At 39.5% G+C, this 22,500-nt stretch overlaps 1 long non-coding RNA gene across 1 annotated transcript in view; it reads left to right on the forward strand.

Moving 5' to 3' along the window:
- LOC135089232 (uncharacterized) overlaps window positions 1-22,500 on the forward strand; it is a 196,625-nt gene that overhangs the window by 13,065 nt on the left and 161,060 nt on the right. The window contains exon 2 of the long non-coding RNA XR_010261420.1: window positions 10,977-11,037. This is a non-coding gene — a long non-coding RNA (uncharacterized LOC135089232). The remainder of the gene's footprint in view (window positions 1-10,976; window positions 11,038-22,500) is intronic.

Here is a 22,500-nt window from a genome sequence, read left to right on the forward strand (position 1 = left end):
GACAGGAACGACGGAAAGATGGGAGCTACTGTTTTGAGGGAGAGGGAGGAAGAGAAAGGAAGATAGGAAAGGGATTACTAAGAAAATAAAAACGAAAAGTCATAAAAAAAAGAAACGGGAGTTCATGTTTTTTTTTCTTGTGTGTGAAATTGAATCCAGAAAAGAAGGAAGGGAAGGAAAAATTGGGAAATCTGTAGGAAAAAATAGGAATAAAAGATGGTGGAAGAGAAGAGTAGAAAGAGAAAGGGGTAAGAGAAGAAAGTAAGGCAGGGAAGGAGAGGGGAAGAAAAGGGAGGAATGGTAAAGAAAAAAAGAAAAATAAAAGAAAGATAGCGACGAATAAAACGTTGAGAGAGAGAGAGAGAGAGAGAGAGAGAGAGAGAGAGAGAGAGAGAGAGAGAGAGAGAGAGAGAGAGAGAGAGAGAGAGAGAGAACTTTGATATTTGCCATTCACTTTTTATAATTTGTCCGTGAATTAAATTTATTATTCATGGAACATATTTTAAAAGATTCACGCAATAGATCTCTCTCTCTCTCTCTCTCTCTCTCTCTCTCTCTCTCTCTCTCTCTCTCTCTCTCTCTCTCTCTCTCTCTCTCTCTCTCTCTCTCTCTCTCTCTCTCTCTCGCCATTGTTTCCCGGTAAGAACTAGGACGGAACACACACACACACACACACACACACACACACACACACACACACACACACACACACACACACACACACACACACACACACACACACACACACACACACACACACACACACACACACACAAAAGCAAGCAGAAACTTTTCGTAAATATTTTTATGCCTACATTTTTTTCTTTTTCTTATTTTTCGTGTTCTCATTTATTTTCCTTGTTTATTTTAATTTTTGTTCGTTTTTGTTTTCATTTCTTTTACCTTTCTATGTCTTCTCACTCCTTTGTTTGTTTTGTGCCTAGATTTACCTCTTTTGTTTTATTATTCTTTTTGCTAATTCCTGCTTTCTCCAGTTTTTCCCTCGTCCTGCTCCTTTTCCATATCATCATCATCATTATCATCACCATTATCATTTTTCATCTAGTCTTTCTTCTCTTTAATCCTTCTCTGAATCTTTTCCTTTATTATCTTTTCCTTCCTCTTCATTTTCTACCTCCTCCTTTTCATCTGGTCTACCCTTACCTCCTCATTTTCTCTTCATCTCTCTCCCTCTCTCTCTCTCTTCGTCCAATTCTAATTTTTTCTCCTCCTCACGTCACTCCGCGCATCAATTTCAACTTGGGACATTTCATCTGCATTTCCATCTCACGGGTTTCTTTCTTGTCTATTATGCATCATCAACACTGCTGCTACTGCTGCTACTACTGCTACTACTACTACTACTACTACTACTACTACTCCTACCAAATTCCACTACTTTTTTCTTCTTCTACTATTACTACTACTACTACTACTGCTACCACCACCACCATCACTACTCACTACTGCTCCTGTTTTTTTTTTTTATCTACTACTGCTACCACTATTACCATTGCTTTACTACTACTACTACTACTACTACTACCACCACCACCACGAAAGTGCCTCCAGGGATAACGCTGATAAGATAAACCAAATAAACCAAATAATTCACCAAGCCCAAGGTAAGCAAAAGTTGAGCCAGACAAAAAAAAAAAAAAAAAAAAAGAAAAAGAAAAATACACGCAATAATAAAAAGAAAAACAAAAAGAAACAAAACGCGTCACACTTGCTTTCTTTCCTCATTTTTTGGCCGGAAGTAAGACCAACTACCAGTCTCATCTCCTCCTCCTCCTCCTCTTCCTCCTCCTCCTCCTCCTCCTCCTCCTAAGTGAGAGAAGCTGGAGATGCCACCACACAAACGCTTCAGTGCATTTCACCACCTCCTCCTCCCGTTTTGGAAGGAAGGAAGGAAGGAAGGAGGAAAGAGGAAAAAGAGAGAGAAAAGGAGAGGGGAAAGAGGAAAGAGAAGTGGAGCGTTGGAAGTAGAAAGGAAGAAGGGAAGGACGAAAGATAGTCGAAAGTATATGGAGAGAGAGAGAGAGAGAGAGAGAGAGAGAGAGAGAGAGAGAGAGAGAGAGAGAGAGAGAGAGAGAGAGAGAGAGATGTGAGGGGAAGAGGAAAAAAGAGTGGTGACTTTGTATTCTCTTGAGGAAGGAAGGAAGGAAAACACAGAAGAGGGAAAGAGGATGAAAGAAACAGAGAGAAGGAGGAGAGAGAGAGAGAGAGAGAGAGAGAGAGAGAGAGAGAGAGAGAGAGAGAGAGAGAGAGAGAGAGAGAGAGAGAGAATAAAAAGATATGAAAAATTTAAAAAAAAAAGAGAAAAAAGAGAAAAGAGAATACCGGATACAAAGATTAAAGGAAAAAGAATAAAGAAAAGAAGATGAAAGGAGAAAGAATGGAAAGGAAAGAAACAAAATATGAAAAAATAAAGAGAGAGAGAGAGAGAGAGAGAGAGAGAGAGAGAGAGAGAGAGAGAGAAGGGATGATACAAGAGAGAGAAAGTAAAGAGCTGAGGGAACGGGGGAGAAAAAGAAGAGGAAAGGGGAGAAGAAGAGAAATGAAAGAACCAGGAAAGGGTAAAGTCTTCTTTCCGACCTTAATCAACCACATAATTGAATTCTCAGGTCATTACTTCACATGGTGTATTCCTTCAGGGTGAGAGAGAGGGAGAGGGAGAGGGAGAGAGGGACAGAATGCGAAGGGGTCATGAGGGGGATAAAATATGAGATACTGAGAGAGAGAGAGAGAGAGAGAGAGAGAGAGAGAGAGAGAGAGAGAGAGAGAGAGAGAGAGAGTCATAGTAGTTAATAAAGCATGCAATCAGTGTCTTATTTCTCTCACCCTCTCTTTTTCCCTCTCCCTCTCTTCCCCTCATCTTCTCTCCTCCTCTTCCTTCCTTTCCTTCAGCATTCGTTTGAGAAATCCATTGATATTCAATAAACTGGGGGATGGCTCTCTCTCTCTCTCTCTCTCTCTCTCTCTCTCTCTCTCTCTCTCTCTCTCTCTCTCTCTCTCTCTCTCTCTCTCTCTCTCTCTCTCTCTCTCTCTCTCTCTCGTTTCTCCTTTGTCAATTTCCTTTTCAATTTGGTCTTTGCATTACTTTTTTCCTCTGTGTTGCCTCTCCTCCTCCTCCTCCTCCTCCTCCTCCTCCTCCTCCTCCTCCTCCTCCTCCTCCTCCTCCTCCTCCTCCTCCTCCTCCTCCTTTACTAACAAGCTACCACAGTTCTCTTCTTTCTTTCTTTCATTGTCTCTGTTTCCTCTGACACCTCTCTCTCTCTCTCTCTCTCTCTCTCTCTCTCTCTCTCTCTCTCTCTCTCTCTCTCTCTCTCTCTCTCTCTCTCTCTCTCTCTCTCTCTCTCTCTCTCTCTCTCTCTCTCTCTCTCTCTCTCTCTCTCTCTCTCTCTCTCTCTCTCTCTCTCTCTCTCTCTCTCTCTCTCTCTCTCTCTCTCTCTCTCTCTCTCTCTCTCTCTCTCTCTCTCTCTCTCTCTCTCTCTCTCTCTCTCTCTCTCTCCATCCATTTTGCCTCAGGGTATTCTCTCCTTCCTTCTCTCTGTTCCGCTTTATTTATCTTCCTTTCTTTCTCTCCTTTTTTCCCCTTCCTCTCCCTCTATCTTTTTTAATTCTCTCCCTCTCTCTCTCTTCCCTCCGGCGTCTTGTTCTCCTCCTTCCCTAATTTCTTTTCTTTTATCACGTTTTTTTGTACTTCTGTTTTGCTGTCTCTCTCTCTTTGTGTGTGTGTGTGTGTGTGTGTGTGTGTGTGTGTGTGTGTGTGTGTGTGTGTGTGTGTGTGTGTGTGTGTGTGTGTGTGTGTGTGTTTATGAATATTTGATCGTAATAAAGGTAATTTTTTTCTCCTCCCTTCCTGTCCTCCCATCCCTTTCTCTCCCTTAACTTCTTTATTATTCTCCTCCTTGGGGTTAAGGACGCAGAAAGGAAGGTTAATGGACACTAGGGCTTTGGAGGGAGAAGGACGAGAAGGAGGGAGATGAGGGGAGAAGATACCGCGGAGGAAGAGAGGAAGGAAGAGAGGAAAAGAAGAAGGCCTATACAGGAATTACTGCTTTTATGGCTGCGTTGATGTTATTTTGTTGCTCTTATGGGTTTGGTAGTAATAGTAGTAGTAGTAGTAGTAGTAGTAGTAGTAGTAGTAGTAGTAGTAGTAGTAGTAGAGGAGGCTATAGATTGTGTTAGAAGTGATAGTGGTGGAGGCAGTAGTACGAGTAGTAGTAGTAGTATTAGTAGGTGTTGGTGATGGTTGTTATTCGTACTCGTTGTAGAGAAGGTGGTGGTGAACAAGAGGATAGCGAGAGAGAGAGAGAGAGAGAGAGAGAGAGAGAGAGAGAGAGAGAGAGAGAGAGAGAGAGAGAGAGAGAGAGAGAGAGAGAGTACCCCTCACAAGACTGTCCTGGATCTTGAGTGAGCATCGGCCTGTGACCCCAAAAATATTTCAAATTTTCCTGACGTTCCCACGAGACGAGGAAGAGGAAGAGGAACAAAAGGACATATGAAGGAGGAGACGATAGAAGAGAGAGAGAGAGAGAGAGAGAGAGAGAGAGAGAGAGAGAGAGAGAGAGAGAGAGAGAGAGAGAGTGAGAGAGAGAGTGAGAGAGGCCACGATGTTTACCTCCAAAAAAGAGGACCTGACGGGGAATATAGATTGGCCAGTTTCATCTCTTTCATCTTCCCTCTCTTCTCATACAGTTCATTGCATTCACTTCTATTATATTCTATTCACTTCTTTTATCTTTTCTTCTTCCTATTCATGTCATTCCTCATTTCTCAAGTTCATTTTTATCATCTGTTTCCTTGACATTTTGATCCCTCGTGTGCCCTCCTCCTCCTCCTCCTCCTCGTCCTCCTCGTCCTCCTCCCCTAACGTGATCGAGGGGGACAAGAAGGTGTGTCCCGCCACCTCGTGTTTTGATCAACGCCACTCCCAAAGCGCGACCTTTTCCTCCCTTCCCTCCCTTCCCTCCCATCTCCTCTTTACCTTCCCTCCAGTCCATATTTCTCTCCGCCTCAACTTGATTTTTTATTTCTTGGTTTCTTAACAGTTTCCTTCCATTTCTCCACTCTTTTTTATTTCTCTGTACCTCCCTTTCGTTGTTTCTCTCCTTGCCTTTAGTCTTTCTTTCTCTCTTCTTACTTTTTTTTCTCCTCTTTTCCCTACCTTCCCTTCATTACTTCTCTCTCACGTCTTTTCTTTTTCATCCTCCATTCTTTATTTTGTACTTTTCCTACCTTACAGTTACTATTTCTCTCTTTTCTCTCACCTTACCTTCCCTTTCCTTCTTACGTCTGCTCTTCCTCGCTTATTTGTCCCTTGTTACCTTCCTTCCTTCCTTTCTCCCTTTATCATTTTCCATTTCATTGTCCCTTGCTTGTTTCCACATCTTTATTTTCTCCTTTTCTTTCTTCCTTTCCTTCTCTCTCTCTCTCTCTCTCTCTCTCTCTCTCTCTCTCTCTCTCTCTCTCTCTCTCTCTCTCTCTCTCTCTCTCTCTCTCTCTCTCTCTCTCTACCATTAAGTCGTCTCTCGATTTATTTATAATTTGCAGTGTTCTGTATTTCTTTAGGCTTATTTAGCATCATTTATTTCCTACAATGTTTAATATTCTATGTGATTTGACTGACATTGCGAGCCTGTGTAACTTAGGAATATCTATTATTAAATGGAAATCAACTTCTCCTCCTCCTCCTCCTCCTCCTCCTCCTCCTCCTCCTCCTCCTCCTCCTCCTCCTTTTCCTTCTCCTCCTCCTCCTCCTCCTCCTCCTCCTCCTCCTCCTCCTCCTCCACCTGCTCCTCCTCCTCCTCCTCCTCCTTCGCCTACTACTACTACTACTCTTACTACAATAACAAGCACAATAACTTCTACTACTACTACTACTACTGCTACAATAACAAACAATAACTACTACTACTACTACTACTACTCCTGCCTTCTCCAATTTACATTTTACATCACAATCTGTCCTTCCCTTCCCCCCATTCTCTCTCTCTCTCTCTCTCTCTCTCTCTCTCTCTCTCTCTCTCTCTCTCTCTCTCTCTCTCTCTCTCTCTCTCTCTCTCTCTCTCTCTCTCTCTCTCTCTCTCTCTCTCTCTCTCTCTCTCTCTCTCTCCCCCACACACACCATACACACGCTTCCCCTGAGTGTGTGCATAAGTGTGAGTGTTATGGATGGGGGCGTGGCGTGTCTGGGAGCGAGGGAGACGTGGCGTGGGCGTGAGATGAGGAACAGTGACGATAACGAATGAGGAGGAAGAGGAAGAGGAGGAGGAGGAGGAGGACAAGGACAAGTAATGAGGGTACGTGTATAGCAAGACAGAGAGGAAAAAAAGAGGGTTTAGTGAGAGGACGGATGGAAGAGAATGAGGCGATAACGAAGATGGAAATAAGGAAGAATAGGCGATAACGAAGAGGGAAATAAGAAAGAATAAGGAGAGAAGGAGGAGGAGGAAGAAGGAGAATGAGGCGATAATAAGGAGGGAAATAAGGAAAAATAAGGAGAAAAGAAGAAGGAGCAAGAAAGAGAATGAAACGATAATGAAGAGAGAAATAAGGAAGAATGAGGAAAAAGAGATGAAGAGAAGGAGGAGGAGGAGGAGGAGGAGGAGGGAAGAGGATAAAGAGAACCAAACAAGAGGTTATAGGGGAGAGAGAGAGAGAGAGAGAGAGAGAGAGAGAGAGAGAGAGAGAGAGAGAGAGAGAGAGAGAGAGAGAGAGAGAGAGATGAGGAAGAACGTTACATAAGAGCATCGGAAAGGATATGGGAAAAAAAGGAATGGGTGTCGGGGGAAGGGGAAGCTAAGTAGATTTATAAGGTCACAGAAAATAGGCGGAAGAGGGAAGGGGAGACGGAAGAGGGGAATGGTAGTATTAGCGATGGGAAGGTGTCGGAAGTGAGGGAAGACCTGGGGGGACTAATGGTGTTGGAATGAGAGAGGAAGGAGAGAAAGGGGAAGCTGGGAATAGGATGTGAGTAAAGGAAAGAAGAGATGATGGTGAAAGGGAAGAAGTGAGATAAAAATGGTGAAAGAGGAGACGGTGTGTTTATGAGAAGGAAGCACCTTAGGGGAAGAAGAAAGGGAGAAAGGAAAAGAATAGTGAGAAGAGAGAGAAAATGGAAAAAAGGTGAAGATGTGATGTCTTGTAGAGAGGCAGAGGTAAATAGAGGGAAGGTTGATAAGGAAGAGTAGATAGGGAAGGAAAGGGAAGGGAAAAGGAAGAGGACTGTGCAAAAGGGGAGCTGGGGGACAAATAGTGAAAAAAGAGGTATATGTATGAAGAAAGGAGCGGAAGAGAAGACAGACAGAAGAAGAAGAGGAGAGAGATGAGGGGTGAGAAGAACAAGATAATGAAAGAGGGGAAGTGTGAGAAGAAGAGCGAGTGAAAAGTGTTTATGCGGTGAGAGGGGAATAGTGAGAGAAGAGAGGTGAGGTGGTAGACGAGTGAGGGGTGAGGGGGAGAGGTGAAAGGGGAGGGATAAGAGGGAAGGGAGTTGAAGGGCCAGCGTTAAGTGCATCATTATCAGATTTCAACACTCGAAAAGCAGTAATTTGTCTTAAAAAGAGTAATTTTTGTGTTATTAAAAGCTAAAAATATTCGTGTAATCCTTAGGGACGAATTATTTTTTCACCTTGCGTGCGATGAAAAGTAATGGCCGGAGTAATCAAGTGTATTTAAAACAAGACGTAAAAGAAGTGTAAAAAGAAAGAAGGAAAGAAAGAAAGGAAAATTACAAGGGATAAGAACTGCGTAGACACTATTCAGAAAGAAGGAAAATTGAAGATCATAAGTGGAAAATACAGATAAAAGGGAGACGAGAGGAAAACGGTAATAAAAAACAGCAATATATTTATCTAGAAAGGATGTTACCACTTCTACCACCACCACTGTTATTATTATTATTATTGTTATTATTATTATTATTATTATTATTATTATTATTATTATTATTATTACTGCTGTTATTGTTCGTATCATTATTATCATTATTATTATTATTATTATTATTATTATTATTATTATTATTATTACTATTACTATTATTATTATTATTATTATTATTGTTGTTGTTTTTGTTGTTGTTTTTGTTGTTATTATTATTGTTATTATTATTATTTTAACTTCAACAACAACAACTACTACTACTACTACTACTACTACTACTACTACTACTACTACTACTACTACTACTACTACTACTACTACCACTACCACTACTACTACCTCCACCACCACCACCACCACCACCACCATTATTATTGTTCGTATCATTATTATCATTATTATTATTATTATTATTATTATTACTATTACTATTATTATTATTATTATTATTATTGTTGTTGTTTTTGTTGTTGTTTTTGTTGTTGTTATTATTATTGTTATTATTATTATTTTAACTTCAACAACAACAACTACTACTACTACTACTACTACTACTACTACTACTACTACTACTACTACCACTACCACTACTACTACCTCCACCACCACCACCACCACCACCACCACCATTACCACCACTACCACCACCACTACTACTCTACAGATAATGATGATAATAACAGAAAAAAAATCATAAAAAAAATAATTATACCGATGATAATAATGACAGCTGTTTTCACGTGCGTAAGCCAAAAAGTTGAGGGGTAATAGTTCAAATTGTAATGATCTAATTATAATGATATTTACCTGTCAAGGCGGTTCTTCTGCCGGCAGCGCGGTGATGCAGTATTGACGAGTCTGTTTTTCTGCCCCACTCCATAATGTATTAATGTATTCACCAGCCATACAGAGAGAGAGAGAGAGAGAGAGAGAGAGATTCACTTATTGACACACAGACATGCAAAATGGGAAAAGAAAGAAACATACAGTATGAAGGACAAATACAAATATGTCTCTCTCTCTCTCTCTCTCTCTCTCTCTCTCTCTCTCTCTCTCTCTCTCTCTCTCTCTCTCTCTCTCTCTCTCTCTCTCTCTCTCTCTCTCTCTCACATAAAGGAAGCTGTGTGTATGTTTTGTAATGCTAATATTGTGATGTTATGCTGCCCAGTTTCCCGTGTCGTTGGAGGAGGAGGAGGAGGAGGAGGAGGAGGAGGATGGGGGGAAGCGGTATTTGTAGCCAGTTGTGTGGGAGGGAGGCCAGGTGGAGGGAAAATATTGAATGCTTGAAAAAAGTCAGAAAAAAGAATTGGGATGTAAGGTTGTTGTTGTTGTTGTTGTTGTTGTTGATGTTGTTGATGTTAGAGAGAGAGAGAGAGAGAGAGAGAGAGAGAGAGAGAGAGAGAGAGAGAGAGAGAGAGAGAGAGAGAGAGAGAGACGACTCGAGAAGATAATTAATTACTGGAAAGTTTCAGAGAGAGAGAGAGAGAGAGAGAGAGAGAGAGAGAGAGAGAGAGAGAGAGAGAGATGTACATAGATATTCAAGGGAAGGGGAGGAGAGAGGCAGATTGAGAGAGGGAGAGATAAAGGGAAGGGAAGGAGGGAGGGCGAGGCGTGCGACAGACCCAGTTGACTCTCTCTCTCTCTCTCTCTCTCTCTCTCTCTCTCTCTCTCTCTCTCTCTCTCTCTCTCTCTCTCTCTCTCTCTCTCCTTGGGACTTTACCTCGCACCTTAATTTCGTAAATTCCAAAATAGAATTCCGCAAAACACATTTTTCTTAGTTTTTGTTGACACACATTCATGTGAGCGCGCGCGCGCACACACACACACACACACACACACACACACACACACACACACACACACACACACACACACACACACACACACACACGTTATCCTTGGTGTCGTTGTTGTTGTTATTACTATTATTATTATTATTATTATTATTATTATTATTATTATTATTATTATTATTATTACTATTATTATTATTATTATTATTATTATTATTATTATTATTATTTATATTATTTTGTTTCATTTATTTATTTTTATTGTTATTACCATGACTGTTATTATTGTTGCTGTTCTAATCATCATCATCATTATCACCATCACCATAGTCTTTAAGTTTGTTTTTGTTTTTATTAGTTCATCTTCCCCTGCTTTCTCTCCTCTTGTTTCTTTTCCTCTCGAGTTATTTCAGTTGGTTTTATTCCTCTTCTTCATATCTTTAGCTGTACTTTAAATTTTTTTTTTTTCTGTCTCTTTAAAACCATTTCTCTTCTCTTTTTATTTCCACATGTAATCAAACTGGAATTTTCTTATATTTTCTTGTTGTTTGTACATTTATCACTGTTCTTTGTACAGTTAGTATTTCTATTCAACATTTTTAGTGTTCGTATTTTCGTTATTTCATATGTTTAGTTTTCATTTCAAACGTATTCAGACTCGTATTGCCTTTAAATTTGTGTCATATATATATATATATTTTTTTTCTATTTTCGTTTTGGATTTTACCTGTAATTGTATTTTCCTACCAACTTTGTCATATTTTTTTCATCTTTTATATATAGATTTGTATTTGTGTTCTGACGCTCTTCCTTTTTTTTTTTTCATTCATATTTGTTGTATTCTCTCACTTGCCAGCTTCGTTCTTTCGTATTTTTTTTACTTTTTTTTTGGGGGGGGGTGCGTTTTTTTCAGTTTTCGTTGTATTTTTAATAACTGAGGTTAATCTGTAGAAAGTTTTTTAATATATATATATATATATATATATATATATATATATATATATATATATATATATATATATATATATATATATATATATTTTTTTTTTTTTTTTTTTTTTTTTTTTTTTTTTTAGTTTATATATATTGTTGTTTTCCATATTTACTTTTCAATGTTTCTTTTTTTTTTCTCATTTTGTTTTGTAGAATTGTATGTGTTTAGTAAGGATGCATTTTTGTGCTTATTCTAATTTCCTTTATTTTTTCATTTGTATGTATAGAATTTTTTTTTTTTTAACACGTCCCCATTTTCTCTTATTTCTATTTTATTTTATTTATTTATTTTTACAGTACACAAAAAGAATACAAAGAACAAACTAGCAGCAGCAGACCTCTTGGCCTTAACGTGACTGTGAGTACCAACTTTATTTTATCATGTTTATGATTTTTTTTTATTTATTATTATTATTATTTATTTATTTTTCCCCCATTTCACTTCATTATTTTTTTGTTATGTTATCATTTCCACACCTGCCTTTAATATTTATCATTTCTTTTTTTTCACATCTACAGTTTTGCATTTTCTTATTTTTTTCTTCTTTTTTTTCTGTTTTTTTCCGCTCTATGTTGTTTTCGTTGCATTTTTCTTTTCCTCCTCTTTTACTATTACAGTTTTTTTTTCCCTTTTCGTGTTGCTCCAGTGTTGCAGTTTTTCTTTCTTTTTTTTCGTGTGATTTTTGTATTCCACCTTTTTTTGTGTTCTTTTTTTGTATTCCAAGTTTTCATTTCGTTCTGTTTAATGTTTTTTTTTCTCTCTCTCTGTTTTTCATGTTTCAGTGTAGCAGTTTTTCTTTTCTTTTTTTCTCCTATGTATCCTTTTTTTTATTATTTTCTCCTTATCTCTTCGTTTTTTCCTGCACATTTCCATTCTACAGCATTTTTACATTACATTCCTTCCCGTGTTGTTTTATTATTGTAGTTTTTCCCCGTATTTATTTCTGTATTGTGTGCTAGATGAGGGAGGAGTTTCTCACCTGGTGGCGCAGCACAGGTGTGTGAGGCAGGTGGGGCAGCCAGGCCAGGTGTGCCGGCAGGTTAATTGTAGCAGGGAGGGAGGGAAGGAGAGAGTGAGATGGCGATGATGGCAGGAGGGTGTGACATGGAGGGAAGGAGGAGGAGGAGGAGGAGGAGGAGGATAGGGGGAGGAGGAGAAGGGATGCTGATAGACGTGAGGAATGTGTCAAGGAGGAGGAGAAGGAGGAGGAGGATGGGAAGTAGGAACAGTAGAAGGAGGAAGAAGAGGAGGAGGTGACGACAGGTGCATGCATTAAACACGTGTGGAAAGAGAGAGAGAGAGAGAGAGAGAGAGAGAGAGAGAGAGAGAGAGAGAGAGAGAGAGAGAGAGAGAGAGCATCGTCCTCACTTGCCTTGACGATGTTGCTTTTGGCGCTTACCTCTCTCTCTCTCTCTCTCTCTCTCTCTCTCTCTCTCTCTCTCTCTCTCTCTCTCTCTCTCTCTCTCTCTCTCTCTCTCTCTCTCTTCGTCTCCTTCTCTCATCTCCTTTCAAACCTCTCTTCTCCTCCCCCTCCTCCCTTCACCCCTGCATATTCTCGCCTCTTCCTCTTCCTCATTCTTCTTGTCTCCTCTCCATTCTTGTCACGTTCTTTCATATCTCCTCTTTTTTTCCACATTTCCTTCTCTTTTCTATACTTTCCGTTATTCTTCTCTCTCTCTCTCTCTCTCTCTCTCTCTCTCTCTCTCTCTCTCTCTCTCTCTCTCTCTCTCTCTCTCTCTCTCTCTCTCTCTCTCTCTCTCTCTCTCTCTCTCTCTCTCTCTCTCTCTCTCTTGCCAGTATATCCTTCCTTTTTCTTTCCTTTTCCTTCCTCACTATTCTTTTTTTCTCTTATCTCTTTATCACCTATTTTCTCTTTCCTTTTCTCTCTACCTCTCCTCCTACTTTTTTTGCATCTCCTCTTTCATCTTCCACTTCTTTCCTTCATTCCTCTCCCCTCTTTTTTTCGTATCTCCTTTCCTCCCTTCATTCCTCTCTGATCACCTTCCTTTTCTTTCATTTCTCTACTCCCTCTCTTTTATCTCCCCTTTCCATTTTTTTCTCTCCCTTCCCCATTCTTTGTTATCTTCCCATGCCTCTTATTTAACCCATTCTATCTCTTCCCCTCCATTCCTCCCGAAGCAGTTTCTCCCTCCACCTTATCTTTTCCTTCCTTCCCTCCTTTCCTCCCTCCCTTTCCTCCACTTAGGGTCACTGGCTTGGAGAGAAAACCGCCACGTCATCAGAGGAAGGATCAGACTGGACCAAAAATCACCAGAAAATAAAAAGATCCAATTTAAGGTTCTCTCTCTCTCTCTCTCTCTCTCTCTCTCTCTCTCTCTCTCTCTCTCTCTCTCTCTCTCTCTCTCTCTCTCTCTCTCTCTCTCTCTCTCTCTCTCTCTCTCTCTCTCTCTCTCTCTCTCTCTCTCTCTCTTGTGGAATGGGTTAGTCGTGTGGTGTGTGGAAAAAAGATGAATGAAAAGGAGGAGGAGGAGGAGGAGGAGGAGGAGGAGGAGTCAGATATCTCCGCCCGTAGTTTAAGAGATGAAGAAGGGGGTTGTGAGAGAGTTGTAATTTACCAAAAGGAGAACGAGGACGATGGGAAAGAGGAGGAGGAGGAGGAAGAGGAGAGGGAGGAGTGATATGTGGAGGAAACCAGACTTAGGTGGAAGGGTGTATGATTGTCACTGAGGAGAGATACGAGAGAAAGGTGGAGGGAGGCTAATGGAGATGAATGACTAGAGGAGAGGAGGAGGAGGAGGACAAGTATGAGGTGCGTGGGAGGAAAACAAGAGTAATTGAGGGAATAAGAGACGGGAGGCAGGGAGATTAAAGGAGAGGAAGGAAAATTGGAAGAAGAAAAGGAGGTAATTTAACTGAGATGAAAAGAGGAAATCATTGTAAGACATGCAGAAAAAAAAACACAGGAAATACATTGATGACTGTTGAAGGAAAATTAAAAGAGGAGAAAGGGAAGAATTTAATAGATACCAGAAGAACATAAAAAAAAAGTCACTGAAAGAGAAGGGACCAAGAAATAAAATCTTTAAGAATTGCTGGAGAAAAGTAGGAAAGTATGATTCTCCTTGCCTCTACTTCTCTCTGCTCTCCCTCGCTCTCCTTATTCCTCCAATAATTACAAAAACTCCTTCAGGTAGAAAGGTCATTTGCAGAAAGAAAGGAAGGAAGGGGGAGGGAAGGGAGAGGAAGGAAGAGGAAAGGAATTCATTTTTTTCCAGGGCTGATAAGAGGCGAAAGAGGCAGCGACAATAAATAGTGTATGGATTATTATACATTTTCTCTCTCTCTCTCTCTCTCTCTCTCTCTCTCTCTCTCTCTCTCTCTCTCTCTCTCTCTCTCTCTCTCTCTCTCTCTCTCTCTCTCTCTCTCTTTCGGTAGAATGCCTCGGTTATCCCGTTACACGATGGGATTGGAAGGGAAATGGATTTGTCTCAATAATCTTTTCCTCTGCTGTTTGAGTACCTGAGAGGGAGAGAGGGAGGGAGGGAGGGAAGCGGGAAGGGGAGAGAAGGATACAGGAAGGATAGTGGGTGGGAGGGAGGGAAGGGGAGAAGGAGAGGGAAGGAAGAGCACGCGGAAATGGAGATCAGTTGTACGGAAATAAAAGTATATTGTGATTTTAAGTAAGTTGATGGGGTTTTGTTTCTTAATGTAGGTTTTTTTCTTTTTCTGTTTGTTTTTCGTTTGTTGTTGATGTTTTGGTGGTGGTAGGAGTGATCTTATCTTATCCTAATCTCTTAATCTTCTTAGTTTCATTTTTTTTTTTTTTTTTCGTTTACTCGTACGTTTTGTGTTTCATTTTTGTGTGCTTTAAAAGAATCTTACAGGTTTATTCTTTATATTTTCATCAGCACCATATTTTTTATCGGCAGGGACACTTTTACTTTTTTATTTAGTTGGCAATTTATTCAGTTAGTCATTTCCTTCGTTGTCTATGAGTCGGTCAGTCTGTCAGTCAGTCAGTCAGTCAGCCAGCCAGTCAGGCAGTTAATCAGTCAGTCAGTCAGTCAGTAAATTAATGAGTCACTCAGTAAATTACTTATAAATCCAATGAGTGAGCTACTGATTCCGTGAACCAGCCATTAAGCCACTCAACAAGGCAGCCAGTCAGTCAGTCAGTCATCTCGTCCATCAAGTAATGAATCAGACTTTTAACCAGTTCAACAGTCATTCTCCCTACTAAGTGAATAAATCAGTCAGTCACTCCTCCAACCAGTCACTAAGTCAAACATTGAATCTCACACACACACACACACACACACACACACACACACACACACACACACACACACACACACACACACACACACACACACACACACACACACACACACACCAGTAAGCCAGGGAGTCAATCAAGCAGGTTGTTAACATGTATTACAGTTTGCCTGTCTGCCAATTAATGTGTTAACCAGTCATTACTTCGGCCGGTCACTCAGTCAGCCAGCCAGCGAACTATTTCATTTCATTTGTTACACGTTCAAGTACACACACACACACACACACACACACACACTCAGAGTCGTAGAGTCCGTGCAAGTGTTATCCGAAATTGCTTTTTGAAAATGCTGAAATTCATTTTTTTTTTTAATCAATTACTCTTTCCCCTTCCTTCCTTTCTCATTAGTAGAGTTAATGGTAATGGTGGTGGTCGTGGTGTTAATGGTGTTTTTAGGAGTAGTGGTAGCTGTAGTAGTAGTAGTAGTAGTAGTAGTAGTAGTAGTAGTAGTAGTAGTAGTAGCGCCAGTAGCAATAGCAGTAAGTAGTAGTAGTAGTAGTAGTAGTAGTAGTAGTAGTAGTAGTAGTAGTAGTAGTAGTAGTAGCAATAAAAAGAAGATAAAAGATAAAGAATAAGAAAATAGAAAAAAAGGAGGAGGACGAAGAAGAGGACGAGGACAAGAAAAGAAGAAGAAGAGGACGAGGACTAGGAAGAAGAAGAAGAGGACGATGACGAGGGATAGAATAGGACACACGTAGTTACTTCAGTTAAACTTTCTATTACGACACCAACACCATCATATACTTTCCTCCAAACTGATGCTTCATTTAGTGTCCAGATGTTCTCTTTACTCTTCCTCTTCCTCTCTACACCTTCCTTCTCTCCCCTCCCTCCTCTCCCTCCCTCACTCTCCATCCCAGCTACTCTCCACTTCCTCTCCCATAAACATCATCTCAGCCACTTTGTTTTCCCCTTCATCCCTTCCCCCCGCAGTCACTTCTCTCGCTTCTCCTCCTCCTCCTCCTCCTCCTCCTCCTCCTCCTCCTCCTCCTCCTCCTCCTCCTCCTCCTCCTTGACTGGGTTCTGTTCTAATACCGTGTAAAGAAAACAAGAAGCATGAAATTAATCAAGACTCACTTCCTTGCTTTTCTTCATTCTCTCTCTCTCTCTCTCTCTCTCTCTCTCTCTCTCTCTCTCTCTCTCTCTCTCTCTCTCTCTCTCTCTCTCTCTCTCTCTCTCTGACGCTGAGCTTTAAGCTAATAATTATTTGGTTCGGAAACAGAAAAAATCCAAAACACCACATGCAACGCTGTATACGCTCCCCACTCTCTCTCTCTCTCTCTCTCTCTCTCTCTCTCTCTCTCTCTCTCTCTCTCTCTCTCTCTCTCTCTCTCTCTCTCTCTCTCTCGTTTTAACTTTCTTCATCTCATATATTCATAAGCTGTCCGTATATTTTTACAAACATTTTTATTGCTTTTGAGGAGAGAGAGAGAGAGAGAGAGAGAGAGAGAGAGAGAGAGAGAGAGAGAGAGAGAGAGAGAGAGAGAGAGAGAGAGAGAGAGAGAGAGGGCTGGGAGTGTCCTCTTTAAGCTTGACACGAGAGAAAGGGCGGACAGGCTGAAGCGAGAGAGACAGAGAGAGAGAGAGAGAGAGAGAGAGAGAGAGAGAGAGAGAGAGAGAGAGAGAGAGAGCGGGAGGGAGGATTAGACAGTCAGTGGCAAGAAAAATTATGAAATATCAGGTATTAGTGAAACCAGATGAAGACTAGTTTATATTCTCCATTTATAAGAGAGAGAGAGAGAGAGAGAGAGAGAGAGAGAGAGAGAGAGAGAGAGAGAGAGAGAGAGAGAGAGAGAGAGAGAGAGAGAGAGAGAGAGAGAGAGAGAGAGAGAGAGAGAGAGAGAGAGAGAGAGAGAGAGAGAGAGAGAGAGCGCTTCCTTTACTGCTGGCACATAATCCATAAAAAAAAACTAATATTTTTTTCAACACGTGAGTTTGAAATAAATGGAAAAGTGGGAAGTAAAAATATTCAAACATATGATAATACTTTTATTTTACTTTTTTCCTTTTTTTCTTTATTTTTACTTTCATATACGAGGTGAAATTACGAAAACATTTAAAAGTAAAAAAGTCAAAAATACATATAATCTTTTCTCTCTCAGACACGTCCCAGAGCAAATGAAACAGGAGTTAATATAATGTAACAAAATGTAATATACTTTTTAATGCAATGATATACTCGTGGAAAATGCATTTGTGTTACTGAGACAGAAAAGTAAGAGTAGGAATACACAGCCCAAATAAAGAAGTAAATACACACACACACACACACACACACACACACACACACACACACACACACACACACACACACACACACACACACACACACACACACACACACACTGAAGGAAAACACATTCTCTCTCTCTCTCTCTCTCTCTCTCTCTCTCTCTCTCTCTCTCTCTCTCTCTCTCTCTCTCTCTCTCTCTCTCTCTCTCTCTCTCTCTCTCTATTATACTCATATATCATATATATATATATATATATATATATATATATATATATATATATATATATATATATATATATATATATATATATATATATATATATATATATATATATATATATATATATATATATATATATATATATATATATATATATATATATATATATATATATATATATTACTTTAGCTATTTATTTCATCATTTTTATTATTTTTTTTCATCTTTCTCGTCACGTCTTTTTTTTTCCCTTTATTTCTACTATCTCTCTCTATTCTCTATGCTTCACTTTAATCAGATTTTATTTTTTACTTTAGTTATCTGTTTTATCTATTTTTAATCTTTCTCGTCATTTTGTCAAGCTTTTACCCCTTCTCTCCCTCCATCCATCACTCTCCTCACGCCTCACTTTCAAAGTATTTCATGATAGTGTCGTAATTTTTTGCTACATTTTCCTCTCGACTTTCACTGTTCAAGCTCTCATTCACGTTATTCCGGTCCATTTCTTTTATTTTTTATTTTTTCGTATCTTTTTTGCCTCATTTATTGGTATTTGTTTCCTGGACTTTCCTGGTGATCATCTATCTTTAATTTTATTTAATCTTTACTTGTTCATCAGATTTTCTTAAGAGTGTCGTATAGTCGTCTTAATTCACTCAGTATAACGTTCTCTGGCATATTTTTCCCTGGCTTTTCATTTGTTTCCTATTGCATGAGTGTTTAACAGTATCGTATTTTTCATCTTATTTAACCTCACTTTTCGTTCTGACTTATGATCATTCTTGCCATTTTATTCTTTTTTTTTTTGCCTTTCGCTTCTGTTAATTTCCTAAACCTTAACAGGGATAGAATTTTCATCTTGATTTCCTTATACTTTCCTTGTTATAATTATTCTTGTTATTATATTCCTTTCTCCCTAACGTCGTTTATTTTATTTATTTATTTCGCTGCCTTTCATTTTCTAAACCTTAACAGAATCGTATTTGCATCTTGGTTTCATTCTCCATGCCTTCTTATTAATTCTTCTCGCCACTTTATTCATTTCTCCCTCCGTACATTTTCCACCATCACATTCCGTACCATTTTACGTGTTTGTTTCATTTTTCGACATCCTTTCTCTGAATCACCTTAACAATATCACATTTCCATCTTATTCCACTTTGTATTTTTGTCTCGTATATACTTTTTTTTACCTCTTTCGCTTCCCTTTTTCTCCCCTGCTTTCCTGCAAGTATCGCATTAACAAGGTATTTCACCCCTCTCTACCTGTCTTTCCTTTTTTTCCTCTCCTCACCACAATGTTCTCTTCGTTCCCTTTTCGTACCCACATTATCCTGACCTATTTTTGGAACATTTTCACCCTTCTCTTACCCATTTTCTTTTTTTTCCCCATCATAAAGAGCCTTTCACTGCGTTATATTTTGCACTCTAGGTTATTCAAATTCTCTAATGATGATAAACAAGACTAAAGGAGAGTACAATGTAAAAACGTTCAAGAATTTCGTCTAACTTTACTTTTTCTTCTGTTTCTTCTTTTCTTCCTCTTCGTTGCATTTTTTTTTATATTCGATTCTTTTTTCCATTTTCTCTGGTCTATTTTTTTTTTTTTTTTTGTGCTTCAGTCTCCCGTTTATTTATTTTCCTTTCATCACAGTGTTATCGTTTTCGTTTTTTTTCATTCGTCTGTTCTATGTGGGTTTCTCTTTTTTTTTTCTTTTATTTTACATCCATGTTATTTTTTTCCTGTTCTTTTATTTCTATTCAACTCTGCCTGTTACCTTGTTCCCTTTTAACCTTGTCGTTATCTCCTTTCATTTCCTTTCCTTTCATTCCTTTACTCAACCTCCCTTCCATTCCCTCCTCCTTTTCTTTTCCTTCTTTGATATATACACACCCCATTCCTTTTCATTTTCCTTCTATACTCTAGTATTTTCTCTTTCTCTTTTTACCTCTTTTTTTTTACTTGCTTTCATCTATTTTCGTGTTCTCTTTCATATTTTTTTTTTTTTCAGTTTTTACTTCCACGTTACTGCTCCCGTTTTCTTTTTCCTTTGTCGTGTTGATAATCTTTCCCAGGTGTTTTCAGTCCCTGCTCAACTCTGCGAAGTGCACGAGAAGTAGAAAGCTCTCAAAGGACTTACAAGTACTCAGATGGAAAAATTCGTACAGTGTGAGGAATTAACCCGTCCGTGATAGGATGAGAGAGAGAGAGAGAGAGAGAGAGAGAGAGAGAGAGAGAGAGAGAGAGAGAGAGAGAGAGAGAGAGAGAGAGAGTGTGTGGGGTGGGTGATATAAACATTACAAGAAGATATTTAAACAAAGAAATGTGTGTGTGTGTGTGTGTGTGTGTGTGTCAGAGAGAGAGAGAGAGAGAGAGAGAGAGAGAGAGAGAGAGAGAGAGAGAGAGAGAAGGGGAGAATGGATTACAAGTGGCAGGAATATTGAAGAAAAACAAGAGGAGAAATAGAGGAAGGGAGGAAAGAAAACACAGGGAAAAAAGAGAAGCGAAAAAGGAAGAGAGAAAGAGGAAACAAAATGAACTATCGATAAAGTTACAAGGAAAATAGATATATAATATAAAGGACGGAGAAAAGATAAAGAAAATGAGAAAATCGAGAAAGAATTCATTCACTGAGATGGAAAATGTGTAAAATCATGAGAGAGAGAGAGAGAGAGAGAGAGAGAGAGAGAGAGAGAGAGAGAGAGAGAGAGAGAGAGAGAGAGAGGCTGAAAACTAGGATTCTGAATAAGGAAGACTAATTTTGCATCATTAATACCATCATTCATGTCATTTACATTACACTTACATAAGACATATAATCGCCCGTAATAAATGTAAGTTCCATACATATTTGACCTTAACTTATTAATTATTATGTGGATAATTGTCAAACTTTTCCAGACTAGACGTGAGAACCGGAGATAACGAGGAACCAGATCGCACTGTAGGAAGGATGCAGGTCTGTTAGTTAGCACAGAAGAGTGACTAAAAAAAAAAAAAAAAAAAGATGAAAAATATTCCTGACCAAAGGGGATTGAAGCTTTTAAATTTACATTACTTAAAGAGCCTTAGATTAAGAGAGGATATTATAGAGGTGTTGGAGTGGTGTAAGGAATATAACAGTGGTGACATAAACAAAATCCTCCGTGTCAGTAATCAGGATAGGACAAGAAATAACGAGTTTAAGCTTGATTTGGTTAGATTTAAGAAAGAGATAAGAAGAAACTGGTTTTCAAATAGAGTAGTGGATAAGTGGAATAGACTCGGGTTGTTAGTGCTGAGTCATTACGAAGCTTCAAATGAAGAAATAAATGTATGAATGAGGATGTTAGATGGAAATAGGTAGGGATATTTTATACACGTGTAAGCCCGACGGCTCCTTGCAGCTTCCCTTATTTTCTTATGTCACTTTATTCACCTCTGGCTAAATGACATGGAACTGAACAGCGAGATGCACACACGCAACAGATGATAGATGGAAATAGGTCGGCATGTTTTATACAGGGACTGCCAAGGCCCAGCGGCTTCTTGCAGCTTCCCTCATTTTCTTATATCACCTTATTCACCCTTGGCTAAGTGACATGGAGACTGAACAGCAAGATGCACACTCAGATCATAAGAGACTAATACACCAGCACACTCATACACGAGGAAAAGCGCAGATACACGACACAGAAGACACACAGAAGACTTTATGCTGGGCTCAGGCAGACACACTCCTGCGGGCGAGCACTCAACACTCCACGGACGAGACCTACCACTCTACAAACATGTCAAGATTACCACTCACTTGTGCGCCTCTCAGCCCCGACCTGCCTTGCTCAAATAAAGTCTGCTAAGTTGCAAGATTGTGTATCCATGCAGGAATGAGAGAGAGAGAGAGAGAGAGAGAGAGAGAGAGAGAGAGAGAGAGAGAGAGAGAGAGAGAGAGAGAGAGAGAGAGAGAATATTCAAGACTACTAAATCTCCTCCAAAGAAAATATGGGTTTGGACTCCATGTGTGTGGGTTCAAGAGAGAGAGAGAGAGAGAGAGAGAGAGAGAGAGAGAGGTAAAAATGAGATGAAGGTAAAGGTTCAACGTCAAATTTTAGGAGCAAAGTTGAGAGACAGAATTTGGTGATGGAGGAAGAAATGGAAACCGAAATGGAGGAAAGTGATAGTAGGAGGGAAGAAGAAGAAGAAGAGGAGGAGGAGGAAGAGAAGGAAGGAAAGGTAAAGGTTTAAGACGAAAATTCTCTTTGGTTCGATGGTTTGGAGAAATTTTGTATTGAATTGCTTTCTTGGAGACGCGCGCATCCACACACACACACACACACACACACACACACACACACACACACACACACACACACACACACACACACACACACACACACACACGTTTCGCCAATCTCTTAGAACATGATGCAGAATTCCAGCCGTGTGTATTGAGAGAGAGAGAGAGAGAGAGAGAGAGAGAGAGAGAGAGAGAGAGAGAGAGAGAGAGAGAGAGAGAGAGAGAGATGTGGGGGAAGGAGACAGACAGACAAACGGACATAGAACACTTTCACTCTCGTTGTTTTCATACACGTTATTTATTTACAGGATTTACAGCGATGCTTTATTTCATATTCTTGTATTTATTGTCAATGAGGGAATTTTACGTTTTATATTTCATTCCACTTTCCTTTTAATTTTCCTACTTTTCTTTCTCCTTTGTCTTTAAACGAGACTTCCCATGTGTGTGTGTGTGTGTGTGTGAGAGAGAGAGAGAGAGAGAGAGAGAGAGAGAGAGAGAGAGAGAGAGAGAGAGAGAGAGAGAGTCATTCTAAAAAGTAAAGGAATAGAAAGAAAAATGAGAAAGAAAAGACGAGAAAATGGTCATTAGGAGAAAAGAAGACAAAAAGAAGATGAATGAAGAAGGTAGAGGAGAGAAACACAAATGAGATGGAGATAAAGATGGAAGAAATAAAGGGGAGAGAAAGCAGATAATAAAATAGAGAGAGAGAGAGAGAGAGAGAGAGAGAGAGAGAGAGAGAGAGAGAGAGAGAGAGAGAGAGAGAGAGAGAGAGAGAGAGAGAGCCAAAGAA

This window comes from Scylla paramamosain, chromosome 32 (genome assembly GCF_035594125.1).
Source record: "Scylla paramamosain isolate STU-SP2022 chromosome 32, ASM3559412v1, whole genome shotgun sequence".
Lineage (NCBI taxonomy): Eukaryota > Metazoa > Arthropoda > Malacostraca > Decapoda > Portunidae > Scylla > Scylla paramamosain.